This window comes from Hakea prostrata, chromosome 11 (genome assembly GCF_041222555.1).
Source record: "Hakea prostrata isolate BN-2017 chromosome 11, UWA_Hpros_2, whole genome shotgun sequence".
In the NCBI taxonomy this organism is placed as follows: domain Eukaryota; kingdom Viridiplantae; phylum Streptophyta; class Magnoliopsida; order Proteales; family Proteaceae; genus Hakea; species Hakea prostrata.
In genome coordinates, this window is record NC_142610.1 from 14,511,676 (window position 1) to 14,535,260 (window position 23,585).

Sequence of the window (23,585 nt, forward strand, 5' to 3'; positions counted from 1 at the left end):
ATATCATGTAGGGAGATCATCTCACAACAGACTTCATCAGCACTTTTAATCATCTCCCATTCCTGTAAGTCTGTGACAAAAGAAGTATTTATTATTTGTTATTCCAAGGCTGAGCATTACTAATGTCAAAAATATGTATATAACAAATGATGATACTTGTTTCCATCCCGAGAGATCTAGCAATTAATCTAATTCATTTTAGAGTGTCATGTATGACAAAAATTAAGGCAAACTGTCAAGATGGTTGAAACAACTTCATCTAACTGACTTTCAACTGAATCACCAAGGTGGGACTCATTGGCAGGTCCATACCCAATTTGCAGCAAAATGTTTTGGTTTAGATTACACATACACACTAAGCATACAGAACTCAGTTCAGTTGAGCCTTTTTGCAACTAAATAGGTGTTTTGTTGTTCAACTCTATTTCAAGTCAGGTTAGTTTTCATAGAGATACCCTCCAGCATGAATAGTACAAACAATGTGGTTTCAGCCATACAGTAGAAGTTATGCAACCAAGAGAAAGTCTCCCTATTATCATCAATCAAAAGGCAAGGTGCACCTGATCAGCTAGTAAGCAAGAAAACACGAGAAATAGTACAGATCAAAGAAATTTTACAGGGAGACTTCCCCACTTAAAACATTTAGGTTGGCTTGATTACAAGTATGAAAGGGTTCTCAAAATAATCTGAAACTGACATATCTAATGGCTCAAATATAGTAGCTAATTGTCTTCAAAACAAAAATCTGGAAGCTACAAGGGAAGGCAAGACTTGATTGAAGCAAATTATGAAGGTAAATATTGCAAAAATCTTATTTTTCTCAGCCAGGGTTTCATAGCCCTTTATCCTCTTCTTCTTTACACTGATACAACAAAACCTAGCTAACAAACCAGGACACATAGAGGAAGTGAAGAGAACCAAGAGAGAATATCTTCTAAGCCATGATAGATTCAGTTTAGTCTATTGTGGTAGATCGCAGTTTACTTATAAGTTGGCTGTCAGCATGTCAGTAAGAATTCTGCTAACAATCAACACCTGATCACAGAAGAAATAAATGAAGGGGTCCAACTAACGGCAAACTACTCTCAACGTACATCACAAACTTATTTAGAGGGGGGAGGGGGGAGGGGGGAGGGGGGCCGAGGGGGACAAAACAAAACGAAACAACTACGTCCTCAATGGGACAATTCCCCTGTACTAACTATTAACAACTAATATAGTGTGCTACATATCTTGACTAGGTAGTAAGGTTTTTTTTTTAAAAGTGAATATGTGATCATGGTCATGGGGCTACCTGATGTCTATCAAACTTTTTACTCGTCCCATTTGTCAATGAACACCTCAGGATGCACCACAGCATTGCTGAAATTCAAAGCCCTTTGGAGCTTCCGATGGTCAAAGACTTCAATATCAATCAAGAATATTGAGCTAACAGGACGATGATCTGAAAGCCTTAAATCAGCACTCTTATAAACAAGTTGTCTCATACCCTTCCCAGCCACAGAATATGATCACACCTGAAATAGATGAAAAGAAAGGTTAATGCAATGTACATGAGAATCAATTAAACTTTAGGTGCAATTTACTCTGCCATCATGCTATACTAGTAAATCAGACAGATGAAGGCCTAGTCTACCCCATTTATGATGCAACTTTTTCCAATACGAACAAATTCCATTCGTATGTATACCGAAACTAAAGCATTCTGGGTTAAAATACAACATATAGCAGTCCATAGAAAAAAGTACAGTGATTGAGACCAACCTTGTATAGGTCCAAAGTAGAAGGGCTCTAAAGCTCAAAACCAAATTGTTCATGTATGATCTATCAAATTTTTGTGTGGTTGCAGATTTTATGCCCAGAGATACACAAGTACTGCTATTTCCTCCCAAGAAAAACATAAGAGATGGGACCTCTGCATTCATAATCCTATAATCATATATATATTGTCACTGCACAGACATCTATCTCTAGAACAATTTGTTTATTTTCCTGCAGTACTAGTACCAGCATTCGTTTCACGATCTCTGAAGATTGATACCTGTTGTATGCATAAAATATAAGACTTTCAAAACCTAGTGCAAAAATGTATTGTGTCTTAAGTTTCATTAATATTTGGCATGATCTAATAAAAGTTAAGGAATGTTATCAGATAGGTGAACAAGCACCTGCATACTTTGAATTGAGGAATAAAAAAGTCTGTTCTCCCATGAAAAAAAAACTGTCGCCATGCACCTATGTCTAACTATTTACTTAAGAATAAAAAAGGAGTAGGCCAAAAATTGGCTTTGAATGAACAACAAAATATGAAAGAGGCAACAACTTGTTCAGTTGAACTGTGTGATTTTTTCAGTTGAATGGTGAAGAATATGTGATTGATATTGTTGTTGATATTTTTTTGGACATATGAAAGAGGCAACAACTTGTTGGATGACTAGTTGACTTTGTGACACTGAATGGTGACCAAGGCTTCAAGCCAGAAAAGAGCTTCTTGGAAAAACCAGGGGTAAGTCTGCATACAATATAACCCTCCCCAAGTCTTGCAATAGCAGAAGCCTCTTGGTACACCTTTTAGTAGGTTTGACAAGTTGCTCTGTACAAAACACAGACACACTTCTTGCCTTCAATTTTGATTTTTAACTTCCCCAAAATATTAATTACTACAACATTCAAATGGTCATACTTGTTGCCACAAAGAAAGCCCTACCATGCTGGGGATCTCTTTCTCTCTCCTTCTTTTGGGCTTTCTCCAACATATGTATCTGAGTTGAGTTCGTATTTGTATGTAAGTGGGAAGTTTATCATCCCATCCTTCCATCCATCAAAGACACAACCGCTGAAATGTTCTTTGCTCAGCTGATACATTCAGAAAAAAGTCTGTCATCAGAATTTTGAAAAAAAATCTGTAGACTCAGGACTAGTACGGACAAGGGGAACGACTATTTAATTAAAACAAAGCACTGCGATGGTCCCTACGGATGCTAACGCAATGTGATTTCAAACCTGGTGGCTATCTTTGTCTCTTTCAATTCAATGGTTCAACAACCCTTTTTTTTTCCCCTCTCTCTCTCTCTCTCTAGAATAAGAAGCCAAAGGTTTATGGATCCAACATCCCTCCATACTACTGAGCGCTGTTAATGTAATCCAATCTCTACATGGTTTAGTATGAGTGTCTAATAGTGTGAAGTGTTGTGTATTCTGCAAGCATGTGATTATAGGGTGCATTCGACACAACAAAGAATCAACCAAGCCATATTGATTCCCAATGAGTAGGAAAGAAAACTAAAAAGGTTGATGATATCAAGCCATTTCAGCCTGGAAAATGCAAAGTATAAGTACACTGCTCTCAGGAATTTGGCCTGGCTGAATTGGCCCAAAATAGGGTTAAACTTTGCTACGAGCCTATGACATGATACAGAAATCTAAAATACCCAGAGTCTTTACCTGATCACTATTGATAAGTTCATCCCATTGTTTCATAACCATGAGCTTTCTCACCTCAGCCTCCAACATATTAACTCGATAATTCAAATCCCTGAACCAGAAAATCTGGCTGTTCACCATTCAGAAACATAGTCAAACCTGGTGGTGATAAATCAACTGTAAGTGAAATTTCTCTGTACCATGGTAAAAAATTCGAGGGAAACTCAAGTTTCGACCGGGTGAAATGGGAAACTTAGGTGGATGATGTAGGAGAAACCCTAGAAACTAGGGGACCTACAAAGTGGGCTACTAGACTCTTAGAATTAAACACCTATTCTTGACAGATAGTAAAGAAAGGAATTTGCAGCACTTGAAATCTGATTAATCATGCATGTAAGACAGCTAAAGTAGATAAATAAACACAATAAGTCTTACTGGTAAGCACAACTAAACAAGAATCAATAGGGAAACAAGGGGATGGGGATCTTGGACCATAACACTAAATTGAATGCAAGGGTATTAAGAAACTTAAAGAAAAATAAAGCTGTCCTAGTCAATATCAGATTTCTAACAAGGAATTCAACAACAAACAATGTAAAAGGAGCCTTGGGAAGTTTTTGTTTTAAACAAAACTACTGTCAAAGAATAAATGAGAAATATTTTAGGAGAGAAAATGTTACCTGCTACCTGGCTGCAAAACAGGGGTTAGAAAGCATCTAGGAACAGAAATAAGAGAAAGAAAAAAAATATTTTGAAGTAGTGGGGAATCCTAGGAAAGGAGAAAATAATATTTTGAAGTAATGGCGTATCCTAGGAAAGAGAGTAGGTGATAAGAGAGAGGGAGAGAAAGAAAAGAAACAAAGAGAAGGGAAAGGAGACTAACAAAAAACAACTAGACTAACAAAGAAGGAAGAAAAGAAAAGAAGGTTTTTTATTTTGCCAGAAAAACAGAACCGTGGGGTTTGGGGAAGAAGAAGAAGATTTGCAGGAAAGAAACTAGGTCTTTTTTTGAGAAAAAAAAGAGAGTAGATCTTTATAGAGGAGAGCAAGGGGAAGTTTTCTAGTGTAAAACAACGGTGAAAGGAGGAGAGAAAGCTTACCTGGAGAGAAGGGGAAGAACTAGTACCGCTAGGAGAGAGAGAGAGAGAAAGAGAGCAGCCTGAGCTTCTTTTGTAATTCTTTTTTTCCTTGATTGATTGCCAAAAATGAATTTGATACAAGGTTTAAATAAAAAAAATTGATTCCTCACAACCCTACATGTTTAATTCCCAAAATAACCCCAACTTAAGTTGTAAATATAACCCAAACTCAAAATAACTCAAAATTGGGCCAAAATAGACTCTAAGCCTTAGCCCATAAAGACTCAAACATGAAATTAAAATATTTCAATAGTAAACTACTACCCAACCCACTAAGACTAAGGAAAATAACATGACAAACTGCCTATAAGCAATGTTTCTCATCGAACCATAGGATCCTAGCAATCTGATAACCTCCGAACTCATCATCGATCCACATAGATGTTGTCGTGGGATGATTTCTACGTCGGCGTCGCCGGTAAACTCGGAACTGCTCACTGATGTCCTCATCAACTCTTCCCGACTTTGAAGAATTCATTTCCGGTAAATAAAGGCTCTGGTAGTACTCTAGCATGTCTGGGTCAAGTCGTTGTAGTTCCGCCATCATGATTGTAAAATCCAGCTTTTACCTAACCTTGACCCGACCCGGTCATTGTTGTGTTTGTAGGTCCGAAGACCCGAAGTGGTGGTAGAAGGGACTTATGGGCCCTACTGATTGATGATGTAATGTCGGAACTCCAGTATATGGACATTGATGATGCTACTCCTTCCTTGAGCACATTATCAATGTTAGATTAGAATCTGCGCACTGATGAAGAGTGAGACAGTTGAGATATCAAACGGACTCCCATGCACAATCCAAAGGTACTCCCTAAAACTAGACCTCTTGAGTGAACTGTAGGAGAAAACCCCATCCAATTTGACCTTGTATAGCCCTCCAAGTCCACACCTAAAGTTGCTGAACTATTCTGTAAAATTCTGCAGAAACATGTTTTGGTCAATACCTTTGGTCGATGATACAGGTTTGTTGAACCCACATTTAAGGATTCTTGGAATATTCTTTTCTATTTATATATTCCTCGAGACTGGAGCCCTATTCTCACGTTTTTAACATCTAGGAACGTGGGAGAGCCTCTCAAGAACACCTCCTTGGTAGTGGTGAAGCATCTTCTTCATCAATCATTGCCAACCACTCAATCCTACTTATTTATTTCATTCTCAAGGTATGATTCTCTCTCCTAATCACTTTCTCACTCATCTTTTCTCTATTTTACTGTTGGGACCATGGCTAAGGTGCTGCAACCTTGCAAACACCTTGCCATGAACCTTCTAAACCCCATACAATGATGTTTTCACCGATATTACTATGATTGAATCACCTCATGATGATTAACTACACATTTCCATGATTCATTTCTCACCAACTTGCTTTATTCACCAAAACTGAGATGAAGCTTATTATTTACCTAACTTACATCTTGCATATGAGTTCAATATTACTTCTAAATGATTCCCTACCTAATCCCCCATGTTTTTCCCCAATTTACATTAAGATGTAGCCAATGCCATGACCTACAACTCTTAACCTTGATATGTCAATTTGGGGATTTCCACATGGACCATTGGATCATGGTTATTTCTTGATAATTAGTGCCCTTATGTTGTGCTTAGACTATCCTCCAAGTTTCGTGTCGATCCGAGACCCGGAAGACCAAATCTGGGCAAGAATCCAAAAAGCCAGCTTGCTATCCGAAAATTGTTTTGGTCGATACTATTGGTCGATATCATCGACCAAAGGTATCGACCAACAGAGTTGTTGTCAGCAATTTTTGCCCAGTTCTGATTCGTTTGATCTCTGATTGTTCTGATTTCTTCTCTAACCTTTCATATATGTGTGTTTAGGACTTTAAGACTATTTGGGCCACTTGCTTGTGAACTTGGACCATTCTCTTCTCCTATTCAAGGTAAGGATAGTTATCGATATAATTACTTAGGATATGAGATTTTGACTTGGTGTTCCTAACCTAGTAAATATAGTTTCTATTTCATATTCTTATCATGTTAGACTTGCTACACATGTTTTTCAACAGTAGCTTTGTGTTTATACTATGTTATTTCAATGACTTATCATGTTTATCAATTTCATTATATGATGACTTATGTCAATGTTATGAATTGAATGTTTATTATGATGTTGTATCTTGTGAACTGATATGATGAACTTGGGCATGTGATTGCTTAAGTGTAACTTGGGACTGAGGGGTACCCTACTGGTGCCTCTGTCCTTGGACATCGGAGGGAATAGTATGGGATGTTCTCCGAAGGTGTCCATCGACGCTTTCCCGGGTTATTGGATGACATACATAGGTATTGTCTAGTGGTGTTTGGCTAGGGTATTCCTATCATATCAGACCCGAATCGGAAGGGCATTGAGACCGAACAACCCGTGGTAGTAGTGTGGATTTGTGGGCGCTCAAGACTGGTAACCACTCCGTGAGAGGACATGAATTGCATTACGGTTACCCGAAAGGGGCCATTTATTGGTAGGGTTGCAAATGGCTAGACTTGGGCTTACGGGCACTCAAGACCGGTGAAATGATCCGTTGAGGGAGACGTGAGAGCTTCCCGTTTACCATTTATGGATGACCAATAGGGTTGATGAGTCCGGTGAGTAATATCCGTAACTCTAGTGTGAAGGATACCGGAAAGGATCCCAAGAGGGGAGGAATGGAAGTATCTGGAACTGACATGATATGATTAAGTAGATGACTTGCATTGGGCTAGGCTTTAACCTTGACATGCGCCAATACTTATACCAAATGGTGATGTGAGAGAGTGGTGACCGAAACCCCAACCATGGATTTGTCCGAGAGGGATGCAGGACCCAATTCCCCCCGGTGATGAGTGACTGAGACTACCTAAAGAAGTATGGTGCTATGGCTTAAAGCATGTCTACCATAGATGACCAGCATACTTAGAATAGAATCATATTGCATATTATGACTCATATCATTTGCACCATGTTATGATTATCTTGTGGTTTATGTATTGAGGAATAACTTCCTTGCTGAGTTCTTTTGAACTCATTCCTTTTCTGTTACAATATTTTGTTAGGCTACTCTACAGGTGATTATACTGATAGCTCATTCCCTGAGGCGGATCAGGATACCTCATACTACTATCCGGAGGCTAGCTACCATGAAGACTTCGGTGATGGTACCGAAGCAGATCTTTCAGCGCATCAGGGTTAGCCCTGAGATAGTATGGGAGCTGTCATGTTGGGTCTCCATGGTCCTCACCTTTGAGGAGGACATATCTATTTTGGAAGAAACTTATGAGTAGTTGCCCATCCCCCCTTTTTTTGTGACAAGTATACTTGGAGAATTGTAATAACTTATACTTTAACTTCTTGACTTGTAAGTTTTGATCATTAGTTTTGATCTCTTTCCCACTGATTGAAGGAGTGGATTCCGCCCACGGCCTTCTTAATTTATCTAATCTGATATTTACTTCCGCACTCGATTATGTCTTGGTATCTTATTTCTGAATTCCATGATTATTCATTGTTAGTTTATGATTATTATTTGTTCATGATTGTATTATCGTCGATGTGGATTATGTGGTCCCTGAACTATGGATCTTCGGGGCTGTGGATCACATCCCGAATATGCCAGATAGGGTACCGGCTGGGTGGATGTGACAGTGATCCAAGTGATGTCGATCTCAGGATGTCCCCGCCACTTAACTAGGAATTCTCTGTAACCTCGCTCTTTTGTAGTTGTAACTCTCTCATCAAGGATCTCTTCAACTGTCTCAACTATGTTGTGAAATTTAGGCATAAGTGGTACTGTGGTAGTAAGGAGTGAAGGGGTCTTACCAGCAGGGTCATCAAAAACAAAGGGAAGGGTGTCAAGGTCATCTGGATAGAAAGATGCAGTAGTAGGAGTGCCATGGAAAAGGAAAAGGTCCTCCACATTGAAAATATTGCTGATCCCCATGTTAGTTGGCAGATTAAGAACATAGGCATTAGCTCCTATTTTCTTCAAAATCTCGAATGGTCCTGCACTACGAGCATGTAGCTTGCTCGCTTTACCTTTAGTGAAACGCTGCGGTCTGATCCTAACCATCACCATATCTCCTTCTTGACAGTCGTCGATGCACATCAGCTTTGGACTTATATTGATCATTACTCTAGACTATTCGTTGTCTTATACTTGCATGTAAATCAGATATGTGATGCGCAAAAGACTCGGCTGATGGGGAAGTCCTAGAGCTGGACACAGCTGGAATAAGGTCTATAGGAGCCTTGGGCTGGTATCCTAGACAAACCTCAAAAGGTGACAGACCAGCATTTCGGTTCTTAGAGCTATTATAGGCAAACTCAGCTTGGGTAAGGACCCGATCCCAATTGGTAAGGTACTCTCCTATAAGGCAATGCAACAAGTACCCTAGACTTCTATTAACAACCTCGGTCTGACCATCGTTTTGGGGGTGAAATGGAGAAGAGAAACGGAGTTTGGTTCCCATCATTCTCCATAAAGTCCGCCAAAAGTGACTAGTGAACTTAACATCCCTATCATATAACCATGGTCTCCCTAAAATGATGTGAGCAACATCCATCTCTAGGACATCACACCACACTCTATCCTCATAACCAGCAAAATGTAGGGGAACTAAACACCTAAGGGTTAAAGGGATAGTAGACTGATCGACCCAAAAACCTTGTATGGTTTGGGGTGAGCCTCTGGTTTGAGCCCCATTCTGGATACAGCACTTTGAGCAACTACATTCATGCAGCTACCACTATCTATGGCGACTCGGCAGTTCTTACCTTGATGGCAAGTGTAGGTAATAAAAATATTAGTCTGTCGCCAATCATCAGTATCTTTGGGTTGTGATACCATACAACGCACAACTCCAAGCTTAGATCCATATACCATATCAAGATCCTCATCAGATATGTCCTCATCTGGTCTATGGTCTTCATACTCAGGCACTTGATCGTCATCCTGGTCTAAATCCACATGGTCTTGCCCTCCAACATAAAGGTTTCTGTTGGGGCATTCCCTAGCAACATGTCCAAATCCTTGGCATTTGAAACACTGGAGCTGGCCAGCTTTCATGGGGGGAATTCCCAAAATGCCTTTACCCTTGTTATCAATTGGGTGTTGTGGATTAACAGGCGGTCTTTGGAAATTGGTAATGTTAGGGGTAGACCTTCGGAAACTAGATTCTCCAGGCTGAAAACTCTTCTTTTGAGGAAAAGTCTTCATGCACGTCTCAAGTTCTAGAGCAATCCTAAAGGCTTGAGGGACATCTCGCACTAAGTGGGGTGCAAGTCAGTGACCAGATATCGGAGTTAAGTCCAGTAATAAATCTAGAAAGTGTCTGCTCAACATCCTAACGAGTACGGCTTCTAATCTTAAGTTCATTGAATTTAGCCATGTACTCAATCACAATTAATTTCCCTTGCTTTAGGGTGTTTATTTCATTCAACAGGTTCAGCCTATAGGTGATAGGTAAGAACTCCCTTTTAAGCCTTTCTTACATCTCAACCCAAGTGGTCATTTGCTCAAGTCCTAGATTGTTCTCTTGGTACTCTAATTTTGTCGAAAAATCTTGGGCAGCCCCGGTAAGCTTAATCTTAGCAAACCTAAAGCGAACCTCTTCCGACATATTATAAAAATCCAAGTACTTGTCCATTTGTCTAATCCAATCTAGTAAGACTTTCGCATCTATTTGGCCATCATAAGATGGGGCCTCTACCTTGACTATCCTCCTAATATCGAATCCTCTATCATGGGTGTCAAGAGCATTTTCATGCTCATAGGTTGCATGATGCATAGGACCAAGATGTCCACGTGCTCCACGACCTCTACATCTACCTCTTCCATTACCTTGGAAATTATCCCCAGTTCTATCAAGATCCTCAAAGCGGTGGTCAACATTCTGGAGGTCCTCTTGGTAGTTTTCATTCCTAGGTCCATTGGCTCGAGTATTATGTCCATGCTGCTCTTGCTGTCCCTCTATGGCTGTAAGTCATGTTGCAAGGGTCCGAACATTACATTCTATGGCCTGAATGGTGGTGGCTTGGGCTGCCTGTGCTGCCCTTTGGTTATTTAACTCCTCTTGAGTTGTTTGAATGGCCTTTAAGATCTCTCCATTTTGTTGGAGCATCTGAGTCAATTGGTCAGGGGTCAATTGGGCACTTGATGAACCAGTTATATTGGAATATTCGTTTCCACTTCGGGTTACTACCATACACAGTCTGACCTAAAGACACCTAAACTAAAACCAGCAGTTCTAACAACTCGAAATCTAAAAGTCCAACAGTACTGACACTCTAAACTTGGCTCTGATAGCAGAATTGATGTAGGAGAAACCCTAGAAACTAGGGGACCTACAAAGTGGGCTACTAGACTCTTAGAATTAAACACCTATTGTTGACAGATAGTAAAGAAAGGAATTTGCAGCACTTGAAATCTAATTAATCATGCATGTAAGATAGCTAAAGTAGATAAATAAGCACAATAAGTCTTACTGGTAAGCACAACTAAACAAGAATCAATAGGGAAACAAGGGGATGGGGATCTTGGACCATAACACTAAATTGAAAGCAAGGGTATTAAGAAACTTAAAGAAAAATAAAGTTGTCCTAGTCAATATCAGATTTCTAACAAGGAATTCAACAACTAACAATGTAAAAGGAGCCTTGGGAAGTTTTTGTTTTAACAAAACTACTGTCAAAGAATAAATGAGAAATATTTTAGGAGAGAAAATGTTACCTGCTAATCCTGGCTGCAAAACAGGGGTTAGAAAGCATCTAGGAACAGAAATAAGAGAAAGAAAAAAAAATATTTTGAAGTAGTGGGGAATCCTAGGAAAGGAGAAAATAATATTTTGAAGTAATGGCATATCCTAGGAAAGAGAGTAGGTGATAAGAGAGAGGGAGAGAAAGAAAAGAAACAAAGAGAAGGGAAATGAGACTAACAAAAGACAACTAGACTAACAAAGAAGGAAGAAAAGAAAAGAAGGTTTTTTTTATTCTGCAAGAAAAACAGAACCGTGGGGTTTGGGGAAGAAGAAGAAGATTTGCAGGAAAGAAACTAGGTCTTTTTTTGAGAAAAAAAAAAGAGTAGATCTTTATAGAGGAGAGCAAGGGGAAGTTTTCTAGTAGGAAACAAGGGTGAAAGGAGGAGAGAAAGCTTACCAGGAGAGAGAGAGAGAGAGAAAGAGAGCAGCCTGAGCTTCTTTTGTAATTCTTTTTTTCCTTGATTGATTGCCAAAAAACGAATTTGATACAAGGTTTAAATAAAAAAATTGATTCCTCACAACCTTACATGTTTAATTCCCAAAATAACCCCAACTTAAGTTGTAAATATAACCCAAATTCAAAATAACTCAAAATTGGGCCAAAATAGACTCTAGGCCCAGCCCATAAAGACTCAAACATGAAATTAAAATATTTCAATAGTAAACTACTACCCAACCCACTAAGACTAAGGAAAATAACATGACAAATTGCCTATGAGCAGTGTTTCTCATCGAACCATAGGATCCTAGCAATTTGATAACCCGAACTCATCTTCGATCCACATAGATGTTGTCGTGGGATGATTTCTACGTCGGCTTCGCCGATAAACTCAGAAGTGCTCACTGATGTCCTCATTAGTGGAAACTTGGAAAATTTCGAGGAAATCAAGGACTTATCCGTACAAGTTTCGACATCAAGTTTCGATAGGTTTTAGAGAGTATTTTGAGGTGGGATTCTGTATTTAAGCTAACTATAGTATAAAGAAAACATTGGTTTTATTTTGCTAAAAAAATCAATGTAGATATGTCATTCAATGTACATAACATCAATGTAGAGTTGTCCGAAAAGTACATTATAAACTTAACTACTTAAGCACATAACATTCAATATATAATTTCTAACTTCAAAATAGTTGACAGTAAAAGGAAAATACAACTTAGTGCTAAGAAGAGTGCCAAGAGTGGATTCATCCTGTAAGCTAAGTAGTATTATGCCTGTAACATCCTCTCCTCCAACCAACGAACATAGACATCCCATGACATTTATGCATATGGTTGTCAAGGTAATCGACAATTGTAACTTTATGAGTCTGGTCATCAACATGCTTAAGATAACTAGCCTGAGGGAATACGCACTTTGGATAGGGAAGTCCTGATGGAGGGGGTATTTGTTGTGGTATTTGGGCAAACATGAAATAAACAAAACAATTGAAAATTTGGGAAAGTTACAAAATTTACAGGAAAAAGTCCCAAGTTTCCACGAAATTTCCCAGGTTTCCACGAAATTTGGGAATTTTTTTCTCATGAACCAGCTGGTCCAATTGGGTTGAACCAAGTTTCGACAGGTTTCGAGGTTTCGACGAAATTTCGACAGTTTTGATCGAAATTGAGGACTTTTTTTGGTCCTCATGAGTTTTGCATTTTCCAAAATATGAAATTTCAGTGCCGAAATTTCGCACATTTTGACCGAATTTTGTACCATGCGATGTACATATATTCTTGCTCTCTGGTTAAGATAACTTTGGAGGTGTAATCTGCCTTTTTTTCTCTTCATGAACAAACAACATTTATCTGAAAATGCTTGAATAAAAAGAATGAAAACTTTTTGTGGCCAAGCAAGAATAAAATACCTCTCACACTACTAAAAAGGTTCCAAAAATTAAATTACTATTACATTTATCGCACCAGAAAGTAAAATCCTTGTCTAAGAAAGAAAGGGTTTGGCTGGGCCCCTTTTTCTTTTTTTTTTTCTGGGGTGTGAGCTGCCAAACCAATGCACCAACCCTCCTCTACCCAGGCTAAAGTTTTATAAAGTATCTTCTGAAAATTCTTTAATAATTATTGAGAAATATTATCTTTCACATCATAAGACCAGTTAGGACAAATTCTAAAAGCACAATGTGTAACAAAAACATAAACAATTAGTAATCTACCAATATAGCAAGCAGAAATTTCAAATTTCTAATCATCTAAATAACCATTTTAGTAACATCAAACTCATTATTAATTTCCTTCCTTTCTTGTGGAAGAAGAAGTAGAACGTTTAACTGGATGACATGATTTGCAAGTCATTACTAACTGTATGCAAGGTTCCATATTTATCTATTTCAACTGAGTTCAGACCTTGGAGAAATGGTAGGTTTGCTCACATTGTAACCTAGGGGTCATGGGTTCAAGTCGGCAAATAGATTCTTTGCAAAGCAGGGGTGAGGCTGCATACATTGTGACCCTCCTAGACCACGCAGTGTTGGGAGATCTATGCAGTCAGTACAGCCTTTTTTTACTTATTTATGTAATAAATACCACAAAGTTCAAGTCTTGCCAATCCTAAATACTCAACAAGCCTTGGAACATTCAGATTATTCACATATGAAGATGGGGTTGAATTTTCGGTAATTGATGACTGAATTCATGCTAGATGTAAGAGAAAGAATGATTCATTTTCTATAAAATACTCGGGGTATTTGAATAAAAAAAAAAATTGGGTTCAACAAAAAGCAAAAAAACCAGAGGGCCAAGGACAGCAGAAAAATGAGAAGTCATCTTTTCCTCTGGCTCATTTTCGCATTTTATAACATGAGCTTAACAGAAAAGCTTGAGTCCCAATGATTTTTGTTTGAAGTCTTCCCTAAAGGTTGAGATAAAAGATATGGATCTACTTGATTTCCAGCTTTTTTTCTGCTTTTGGTAAAGCAAAGAAGACTTAACCAATTCAATCTACTTGAGAGGAAGAAAGGGAGTGGAGTATAGTAATTAAGTAATCTGTCACTAATATTTGGATTCAAAAGCAAAGAAGACTTAACCAATTCAATCTACTTGAGAGGAAGAAAGGGAGTGGAGTATAGTAATTAAGTAATCTGTCACGAAGTGATGTGGTAATAAGTTATCAGATATTAGTCTTTCAGTATAACATAAAGACTAATTGTCCCACTCATTGTAAAGTTCCTTTACTTGTAGAACTCTACTCATTGTAAAATACCACATCATGTACACTACCATCTCTATTTAAAGATAATGAAAGCTCTCCCCAGAACATAGTTGATTGGGGATTTCACCGTGGACGTAGACTTCACATTGAAGATCGAACCACGTTAAAATCTTGTATTCATTCCCGAACATGGTATCGGGGGCCACCTGGATTGGGCGGGGGGGGGGGGGGGTGGTGGTGGGGGGGGGTGGGGGTGTTCTTCTTTGTTTGTTTTTTTTTTTTTTTGTTTTTTTGTTTGTTGTTGGGGGTGGGGTTGTGGCTCTCTTTCTCCCTTTTTTTTTTTTTTTTGGTGGTGGGATGAAAGAAAATGGGGGGGTTGTTTGGTGGGTTTTTTTTTTATATTTTGTTTTTTTTTTTTTTTTTTTTTTTTTTTTTTTTTTTTTTTTATAAAAAAAAAAAAAAAAATGAATGGTTTTGTTTTTTTTTTTTTTTTTTTTTTTTTTTTTTTTTTTTTTTTTTTTTTTTTTTTTTTTTTTTTTTTTTTTTTTTTTTTTTGGGTTTAACGTGTAAACTCTTTGTCATTCTGATTTTGTTTCTCCAAATAAAAAAAAAGGGAGAAAGGAAAGGCAAAACATCTATTTAAACCCTTTGCAGCCACTACAACAAAAAGGGCATATAACTACAGATAATTAGCTATGGTTTTTTTAACTGAAGTTACAAGTCTCTTCTAACTACAGTTTTCCATGTGTAGTAATATAAAACAGTTATTGTTACAGTATGTAAGAACTGTAGTAACAAATATATTTATAAATGTAGTTTTAAAAGTGTAACTAAAAGTTATAGTAATATATACTACTTTTTACTACGGTATTCAAAACTGCAGTAATATATTCCCTCTAACTATACAAATATAACTACGGTTATGTGTTGTAGTAATTTAAGACATTTTAAACTACAACATTTAAAATTGTAATAATAAAAAAAACTTTGTAACTACATAAACAAAACTACAACTAAAAATTATAGCAATATGTGGAACTTAATGTTGCGGAATTAAAAGTGTAACAACATCGACTTTTTTAACTACCAAAATAATATTGCATTTTCAAATTGTAGTAATATATTTTATATAATAATTGCAGTATTTGTAATTGCAGTAACAATTTCTTTTAGCCACATAAATAGAACTGCGGTTAAAAATTGTAGTAAACATATTTATTCTTACTATAGAAGTATATCATGATTATTTTAATAAAAAAGTAAATGTACATTGAACCGTATGGAATACGTCTTTTTCATCCCAAAATATTGAAGAGAATATTTCCCATTACTTACCAAAAAACAAAAAATACACTTTCCCGCTTAAATTCAATATAGAAAATTTTTAAATGAAATTCTTCCCACAAAATAGGTTTCTTCTAATACCTTTATAGTACTTTTATAAAAAGAAAGTAACTGAAAACAAAGATGGAGATCGTAGCAATTATTTCATCTTGGTGGTTTTCTTCAATGAGGCCGTGAGATTGATCCAAGGTAATGTAGAAATGTCTGATCCCTAAGGATTGAAAAAACTCAATCCATGATATTTCAGAGGAACAGACTCTCTTCTCACCAGATCTCTATATCTCTAATTTGTAGAATGGTTTCAAGATCATCATTGGAAGGCTTCAAGATGAATGGCTGAAAAAATAACATGATAGAGTGAGTCTCCACCAGCAAAAAAGGTTAGACAACTCTCTTAGTATTCTACAACTTGTCAGATTTGTCTCCAATTTGATGATGTTAGGGTTTACAATCTATCACTGAAAGATGGGTTCTTTTTTATTTATTATTATTATTTTTTTTATGCAGAAAGTTTAAGCGTTAATTAGGTTTCTATCTAGGATTTGACAAGAGGGTTTTTCAAAGGAGCGGATTCTCTTCTCACCAGATCTCTACATCTCTAATTTCTGGAAAGGTTTCAAGATCACCATTGAAAGGTTTCAAAATCAATAGCTGGGAATATAACACAACGATACTAAGGTTTCAAGATCACCAAATTTTTTTTTTTTTTCCTTTCCCAGTTCGCTTGAAGCTTTCAAGAATTAGATTAAGCACAATTAGTTTGTATATTTCTGTTTTTTCTTATCCCTCTGTTAACCTCTTCGTTAAGCTATATTAAAAATATATATAAAATTGAGGAAATATCTGACCGGCGATTGGGTATAAAAATCAGTGCAGGAATTGATTCTCAAATGACAGGCCATTAGAGATTGCATCGTCAGTGGCAATTTCATAAAGCAAAACCATGGACATTGAGAAGGCTTTATCTTATTTCACGCATGTATAGACAAGGTAAAGAATATATGAGTTGTTTTGGTTTTGCAAGTTCTTGCTGCAAGTTTTAGTTCCCTTTACTAAGAAGCCATTTGATTAAGTGGTTGGAGGTGCTTTTGTGTTTTATTTTGCAGGAGAGGTTGTTAAAATGTCTTTAACTGATCAAAGATGTGTTATTGATTAACGGTTTAATTAAAGTTGGTGCAACAACTGCTTCAATTCCATCGATGCCACAACTGCCAAGGGGGAGCTGGACCTTGTATGCTAGAGTTACTAGTCAGAAGTAATAGTTGGGTCACGAGAAAATTATTCTCCTAGTAGTCCAGAAGCAAAGAGGAGGAAATTGGACAAACTTATGCTGAATTAAGAGTCCCACCCCTAAATTTGGCTCTATCAAAGTTGAACGACGGTGTATTGGCTGTGCAACCTGAGTTTTACAGTCTTAGGGAAATTTGATTGGAACAGGGTGTGTGATAATATATTCATGTTGATTTTTGGGATTTTGTATAACTATTGGAACCCTAAATGGAGGTGATTTAAGAATTGTGTAAGCATCAATATCATTACTTTAGATCTTCATTTGTATAAAATGCTTCTTATGAAATAGATGTATTATTTGTATTCGATTAAATAAGTCGATTGATTAAATACAAAATAATTAAAAAAATACTCATTATGATGGCATTATTGAACAAATGTTGTTGACGTCCTATGTTGACATTTGTTAAAAATGCCTCAAAATGTCAGCATACAAGGGCATATGCTATCCATCGCTACAATATATGTAACTAGAAATTAGATGTGGAACATCCGCAATTATATTTTTCTTAGCCGTGAAAATATTTGCAGTTATACTTTTTGCATCCAGAGGATACATAGTCGTGGAATTATTCGTCACTGCTAAGTATGTGTAGTTAGAAGTTAGATGTAGAACTTCTGTAGTTATATTTTTCGTAGCTATAAGGTAGATGCATAAAAATCCGCAATTATTTTCCGCAGGTAGAAGATATATAACCACGGAAACATCTGTCGCTATAATACGTATAGCTAGAAGTTAGATGCAGAAACATCCGCAACTAACAATGTGCATCTATAGATATAGCTACGGAAACATCCGTGACTAAAAAACCGCAGCTATAAACAATCTTGTACATGCGGTATTTTATATGTAGCTATTGCGTTTGCGACGGAGCCTGTAGCGACAGATATTAAAGCGCATGTAATCCGTAGTTATAGGCTATTGCTACGGATTTTTTTACCTTTTCTTGGGAAAAATTGGGGGTTAAATGCCTTTTTTTTTTTTTGCTTGGTTTTTTGTTGGGTGTGGGGCGGGGGGAAGAATCCAGGTCGTGGCGGAACAAAAGGTTGCATCACGCGTGGGGGGGGGTCTTCCCCCCACCTTACTCAATGAGAGAAATTTTTTGACTTGGTCTCGTGCAATAACCGTTGCCTTAGGTGGGCGTTCTAAAATTGGTCATGTTAATGGACAGACCAAAGCTCCTGATATTGCTGACCCGAAATATGGTGAATGGTTTGCCAATGATAACCAAGTGATGACTTGGCTTTTTAATTCCATGGAACCTCAGATATATGAGATTTTTGCTTACTCTGAAACGGCTAAATCTCTGTGGGATGCCTTAAGTGTTATGTATGGACAAGCTGATAATTCCTCTAGAATCTATGAACTGCAACAAGAGATTGCTCATGTTGAGCAAGGATCTTCTCAGTCTTTTTCCGACCATCTTGGAAACCTTAAAAAGAAATGGGACGAACTTCGTTAGTATCATCCCCCAGCCCAAACTATTGATGAATATATGAAGAGAGATGAGCATGACCGTGTCTTTCAACTGTTAGCCAGTATTCGACCTGAATATGAAGACTTAAAAAGACAGATACTTATGAATTCAGAAATTCCCACATTCACTACTGTTTGTGCCACAATTCAGAGAGAAGAGACTAGAAGACGTGTTATGCATTCTGAATCTAAAACAGGGACTGATCAAAGTGAGACTACTGCCCATGTTGCAAAAACAAATATTTTTCCTAATTCTGGCTCTGGAAATCAAGTCTCTTATGGTCGTCATCGTGGGAAAGGTCGTGGAACTCGACCTACTTATCATTGTGATAATTGTAATCGTGATGGTCATTCTAAAGAACGATGCTGGCAGTTGCACCCTCACTTGCGTCCTTCTAAAGATCAGACCCCCACTAAAACATCAGATCCAAAAATTGTTGCGCAAGCAGGCTCTTCAGATTTTCAGGGTTCTCTTGAACATATTGCATCTCAACTACAACAGTTCCTTCAGTCAAATAGTTATGTTCGCTCAGTAGTTGAATCAAGCAATGTTGCTCACACCACTGGTACTCCCCTTGCCCTTTCCACTTTATCTCAGAATTATTTTATAGTGGATTCTGGTGCAACTGACAATATGTGTCGTTCTTCATATTATTTATCTGATTTGAGTACTAAGAAAGTGGATTCCTTCCCTCCTATTACGGTTGCTAATGGCACCACTGTTCCTATTCAAGGACATGGGAAATTGAATTTATTTTCAACTAGCAGATGCATTGTTTGTGCCATCTTTGTCTATGAATTTACTATCAGTTAGCAAGATCACTAAAAGTTTGAATTGTCATGTGATATTTTCCAAGGACAAAGTAATATTTCAGGACAGCAGAACCGGAATGACGATTGGTGAAGGTCGCTTGCAAGATGGTCTCTATGTGTTGGACTCTCCAAACAATGCTTTGGTTTCTTTGAGAAAACCTGAGAAATCCCAACTTTGGCATTGGCGTATGGGCCATCCTTCTGATAGGGTTCTAAATTTTTTGAATTCATCTTTCTCTTTTGATTCCAGTTGTTGTGATGCTTGTCATTTTGCTAAACAACATAGGTTGCCTTTTCCGAACAGTACTCATGTTTCCAGTACGTTTTTTGAGATTGTGCATTCTGATGTTTGGCACTCTCCTGTGGATTCTAGAGATGGTTTTAAATTATTCATTAGTTTTATTGATGATAAATCACGAGCCACGTGGTTATATTTATTGCGATCCAAGAATGAAGTTCTGCAGATATTTCAAGATTTTTGCAAAATGGTTCACACTCAATTTCAGACGAGTATTAAAATCTTGCGGACAGATAATGGCACAGAGTATACAAATACTCCTTTCCAGTCCTATCTTAGAAATATGGGAATCTTGCATCAAACATCCTGTGTTGGCACACCTCAACAAAATGGAGTTGCTGAACGTAAGAATAGGCATTTGCTGGAGGTGACCCGTTCTTTACTTTTTCATGGAAATCTTCATAAAATTTATTGGTCTGATGCTGTTCTTACAAGTTGTTATTTGATTAATTGTCTTCCAAGTAGTGTGTTACAATTCAAGATTCCACTGGAAGTTCTCTATAATCGTCCAATTACAATGACTCATCTTAGAGTCTTTGGTTGTGTTGCTTATGTTCACTCGCAGCATGGTAGCAAACTTGATCCTCGCTCTCAGAAGTGTGTATTTTTGGGGTATTCGACATCACAAAAGGGCTATAAATGTTATAATCCTTCCACCAAGAAAGTTTTTATTTCTCGTGATGTTTCCTTTAATGAAACTCACATGTTTTATCCTGGCAAGAGTCAAATTCAGGGGGAGAATATGGATAATTATAATGAACTTGTTGTGCAGGAATTTGCTCCTACCCCATTACCAAGTATGCCAGATAGCTCATCAATCGACATTGAGCAACAAAATCTTGATACTCAAGAAGAACCACAAATATTGGTTCCACTTGAGAATGAGCAGACATCATCTATACAAGTTCGAAGGTCAACTCGAGTCTCTAAACCTTCCATCAGATTGCATGACTTTTCAACATATCATGCAGTAAAATATCCCATTCAATCTCATATTTGTTATGATCGTATTTCTCCTCAATTTCTTACATTTTTAACTATCATTGATGATCATAAGGAACCAATTAATTACCTTGAAGCCAAGAATTCATCAGTATGGATGAAGGCTATGGAAGACGAACTAAAGGCTCTTGATAAGAATCATACTTGGGATATTGTTCCACTTCCAAATGGTGTACACCCAGTTGGTTGTCGATGGGTTTATAAAACCAAATACAACAGTGATGGTACAATTGAAAGATACAAGGCTAGGCTTGTTGCCAAAGGATATACCCAAACATATGGGGTTGACTATAAAGAAACTTTTGCACAGTAGTGAAGATGAACACTGTAAGAGTGTTAATGTCAATAGCCGTCAATTGTGAATGGCCTCTCTTTCAAATGGATGTTAAGAATGCATTCTTACAAGGAGATTTGCTAGAAGAAGTATACATGGAAGTTCCTCCAGGTCATCCATTAAAAAATCAATATGGTATTGCCTGTAGATTGAAAAAGGCAATATACGGTCTTAAGCAATCACCACGAGCGTGGTATGAGAAGTTAAGTACAGCCCTTATAGTTTTTGGATTCAAAAGAAGTGGATCAGACTCTTCAATGTTTGTCAAGAAAACTACTGGCGGTATAATTGTCGTCTTAGTTTACGTTGATGACATAGTTATCACTGGAGATAATCATCAGGAAATTACTACTCTCAAGCAATATTTGGATAAAACTTTTGACATCAAGGATCTGGGAAAACTTCGATATTTTCTTGGTATTGAAGTTGCAAGCTCTAGTAAAGGATTGTTCATTTGTCAAAGGAAGTATACTCTTGATCTTCTAAAAGAAACTGGAAAAATGGGTGTGAAACCAGCTAATTCTCCCATGGACTATAATAGCAAAGTGGTCAATGATTCTACTCCTCTGCAAGATATTGGTTGTTTCCAACGATTGGTAGGACGGCTAATTTATCTTACTATTACTAGACCTGATATTGCATATTCAGTGAGTTATGTGAGCCAATTCATGCATGCTCCTTCCAAAGGACATATGGAGTTAGTAGACCGTATTTTATGTTACTTGAAGTCATCTCCAGGACGAGGTATATGGATGAAGAAAAATGGGAACACTATTATTGAAGGATTCTCTGATGCTGATTGGGCGGGTAATCCTATTGATCGAAAATCAACTACTGGCTTCTGCGTATTTGTTGGAGGAAATCTAGTCACTTGGAAAAGTAAAAAACAAAGTGTGGTTGCACGTTCTAGTGCTGAAGCTAAGTATAGAGCAATGGCATCTGCAACTAGTGAATTGGTATGGATAAGATCTCTTCTTCAAGAATTAGGATTTGACAGTTTTAGTCAACCTATGAAGCTCTTCTGTGATAATCAAGCAGCTACTCACATTGCTTCCAACCCAGTATTTCATGAAAGAACCAAACACATTGAGATTGATTGTCATTTTATTCGTGAGAAAGTCCAAGATGGAACTATTGAAACTCCATTCATAAGAAGTGAAGAGCAACTTGCAGATATTTTCACAAAAGCTTTATCCAAGGGAACATTCCAAAAACTATTGTCCAAGTTGACCTCAGATGTTATCTTCGATCCAACTTTAGGGGGAGTGTTATCGGATATTAGTCTTTCAGTATAACATAAAGACTAATAGTCCCACCCATTGTAAAGTTCCTTTACTTGTAGAACTCTACTCATTGTAAAATACCACATCATGTACACTACCATCTCTATTTAAAGATAATGAAAGCTCTCCCCAGAACATAGTTGATTGGGGATTTCACCGTGGACGTAGACTTCACATTGAAGATCGAACCACGTTAAAATCTTGTATTCATTCGGAAAATTGGGGGGGGGGGGGGGGGGGAAAAAATTTTGGGGGGGGAAAAAAAGAACCCCCAAAAAAAATAACACTCTCTCTGGGGGGGTAAAAATATAAAAAAAAAAAATATTTTTCTATAATAATTGGGGGGGGGGGGATTGGAAAAAGAAAAAAGTGGTAAGAAAATGGTGTTTTGGGTTAGGATTAAGGGGGGGTTTTTCATCAATGACTGAAGAAAACTTGGTGCGTCGTAAGATTTCATTCACATCAGCATTACGTCTTTGTTCATCCCCCGCCTTATGACCAGATGTTAAATGTGAACAAACAAAACACAGCCGTGTTTGGAAAAGAGACATACTAACTGAAACAGATCCCTGCATCCAAGTTACACCAAGTAACATTAATATTAAATATTCAAGACAACAGGTAATAATTGACTTCAGCATGTAAAATCGAAGTAATCAGAAACCTTGTTTCACATGTAGCCCATGAGACCGACTCCCACCGGTGAAACATTCAAGTTATTTATGTGCCTCCTCAACCTCCTATGAACCCAACCTGATACATAAATTCCTACCATCTGATTGCGGACAATGCGCACATATTTAGAACGGGTCTTCACAGTCACTGCTTTGCTTTCAACTTCACAATGTCCCTTTTCTGTTTCTAAATGATATTCATCATCTTCAGACGAACTTTCAGAGTCATTAGAAAAAGAAAGCACTTCAGATTGATCTTGCTACTGTCCACATCAAACCTAGGTTTCCTGAACTACAGTATACTCGTCTCATTGCACCATTCAATTCTAAATTTTGATTAGTGAAACTAGAGGCTTCTCCATCTGTTGGTGCAAGAAATGTAATCTTAGCTTCTAGGTTCGCTCCAGATCTAGCCCTTGTTCCTGAGACCAAAGCAAGGTGAAAGTGGGCTGCCTCTGAGGACGGGAAGCCACCTCCGACAATCGAGTTAGTCCAGCTAGCAAATGATAAAGTCCATTGAGTGAAGACCCCAAGAGATGATGAAGATCATTCTCTTGAAGGGTTAGAAAGCTGAAGATAATGAAGGCTGGAGTGTGTAGAGCTTACC

The 23,585-nt window shown here is 37.6% G+C and overlaps 1 pseudogene; it reads right to left on the minus strand.

The window, feature by feature from the left end:
• Positions 1–1,313: 1,313 nt before the first annotated feature.
• On the minus strand, positions 1,314–23,340 carry LOC149000288 (type I inositol polyphosphate 5-phosphatase 2-like; annotated as a pseudogene).
• Between the last annotated feature and the right edge of the window lie 245 nt (positions 23,341–23,585).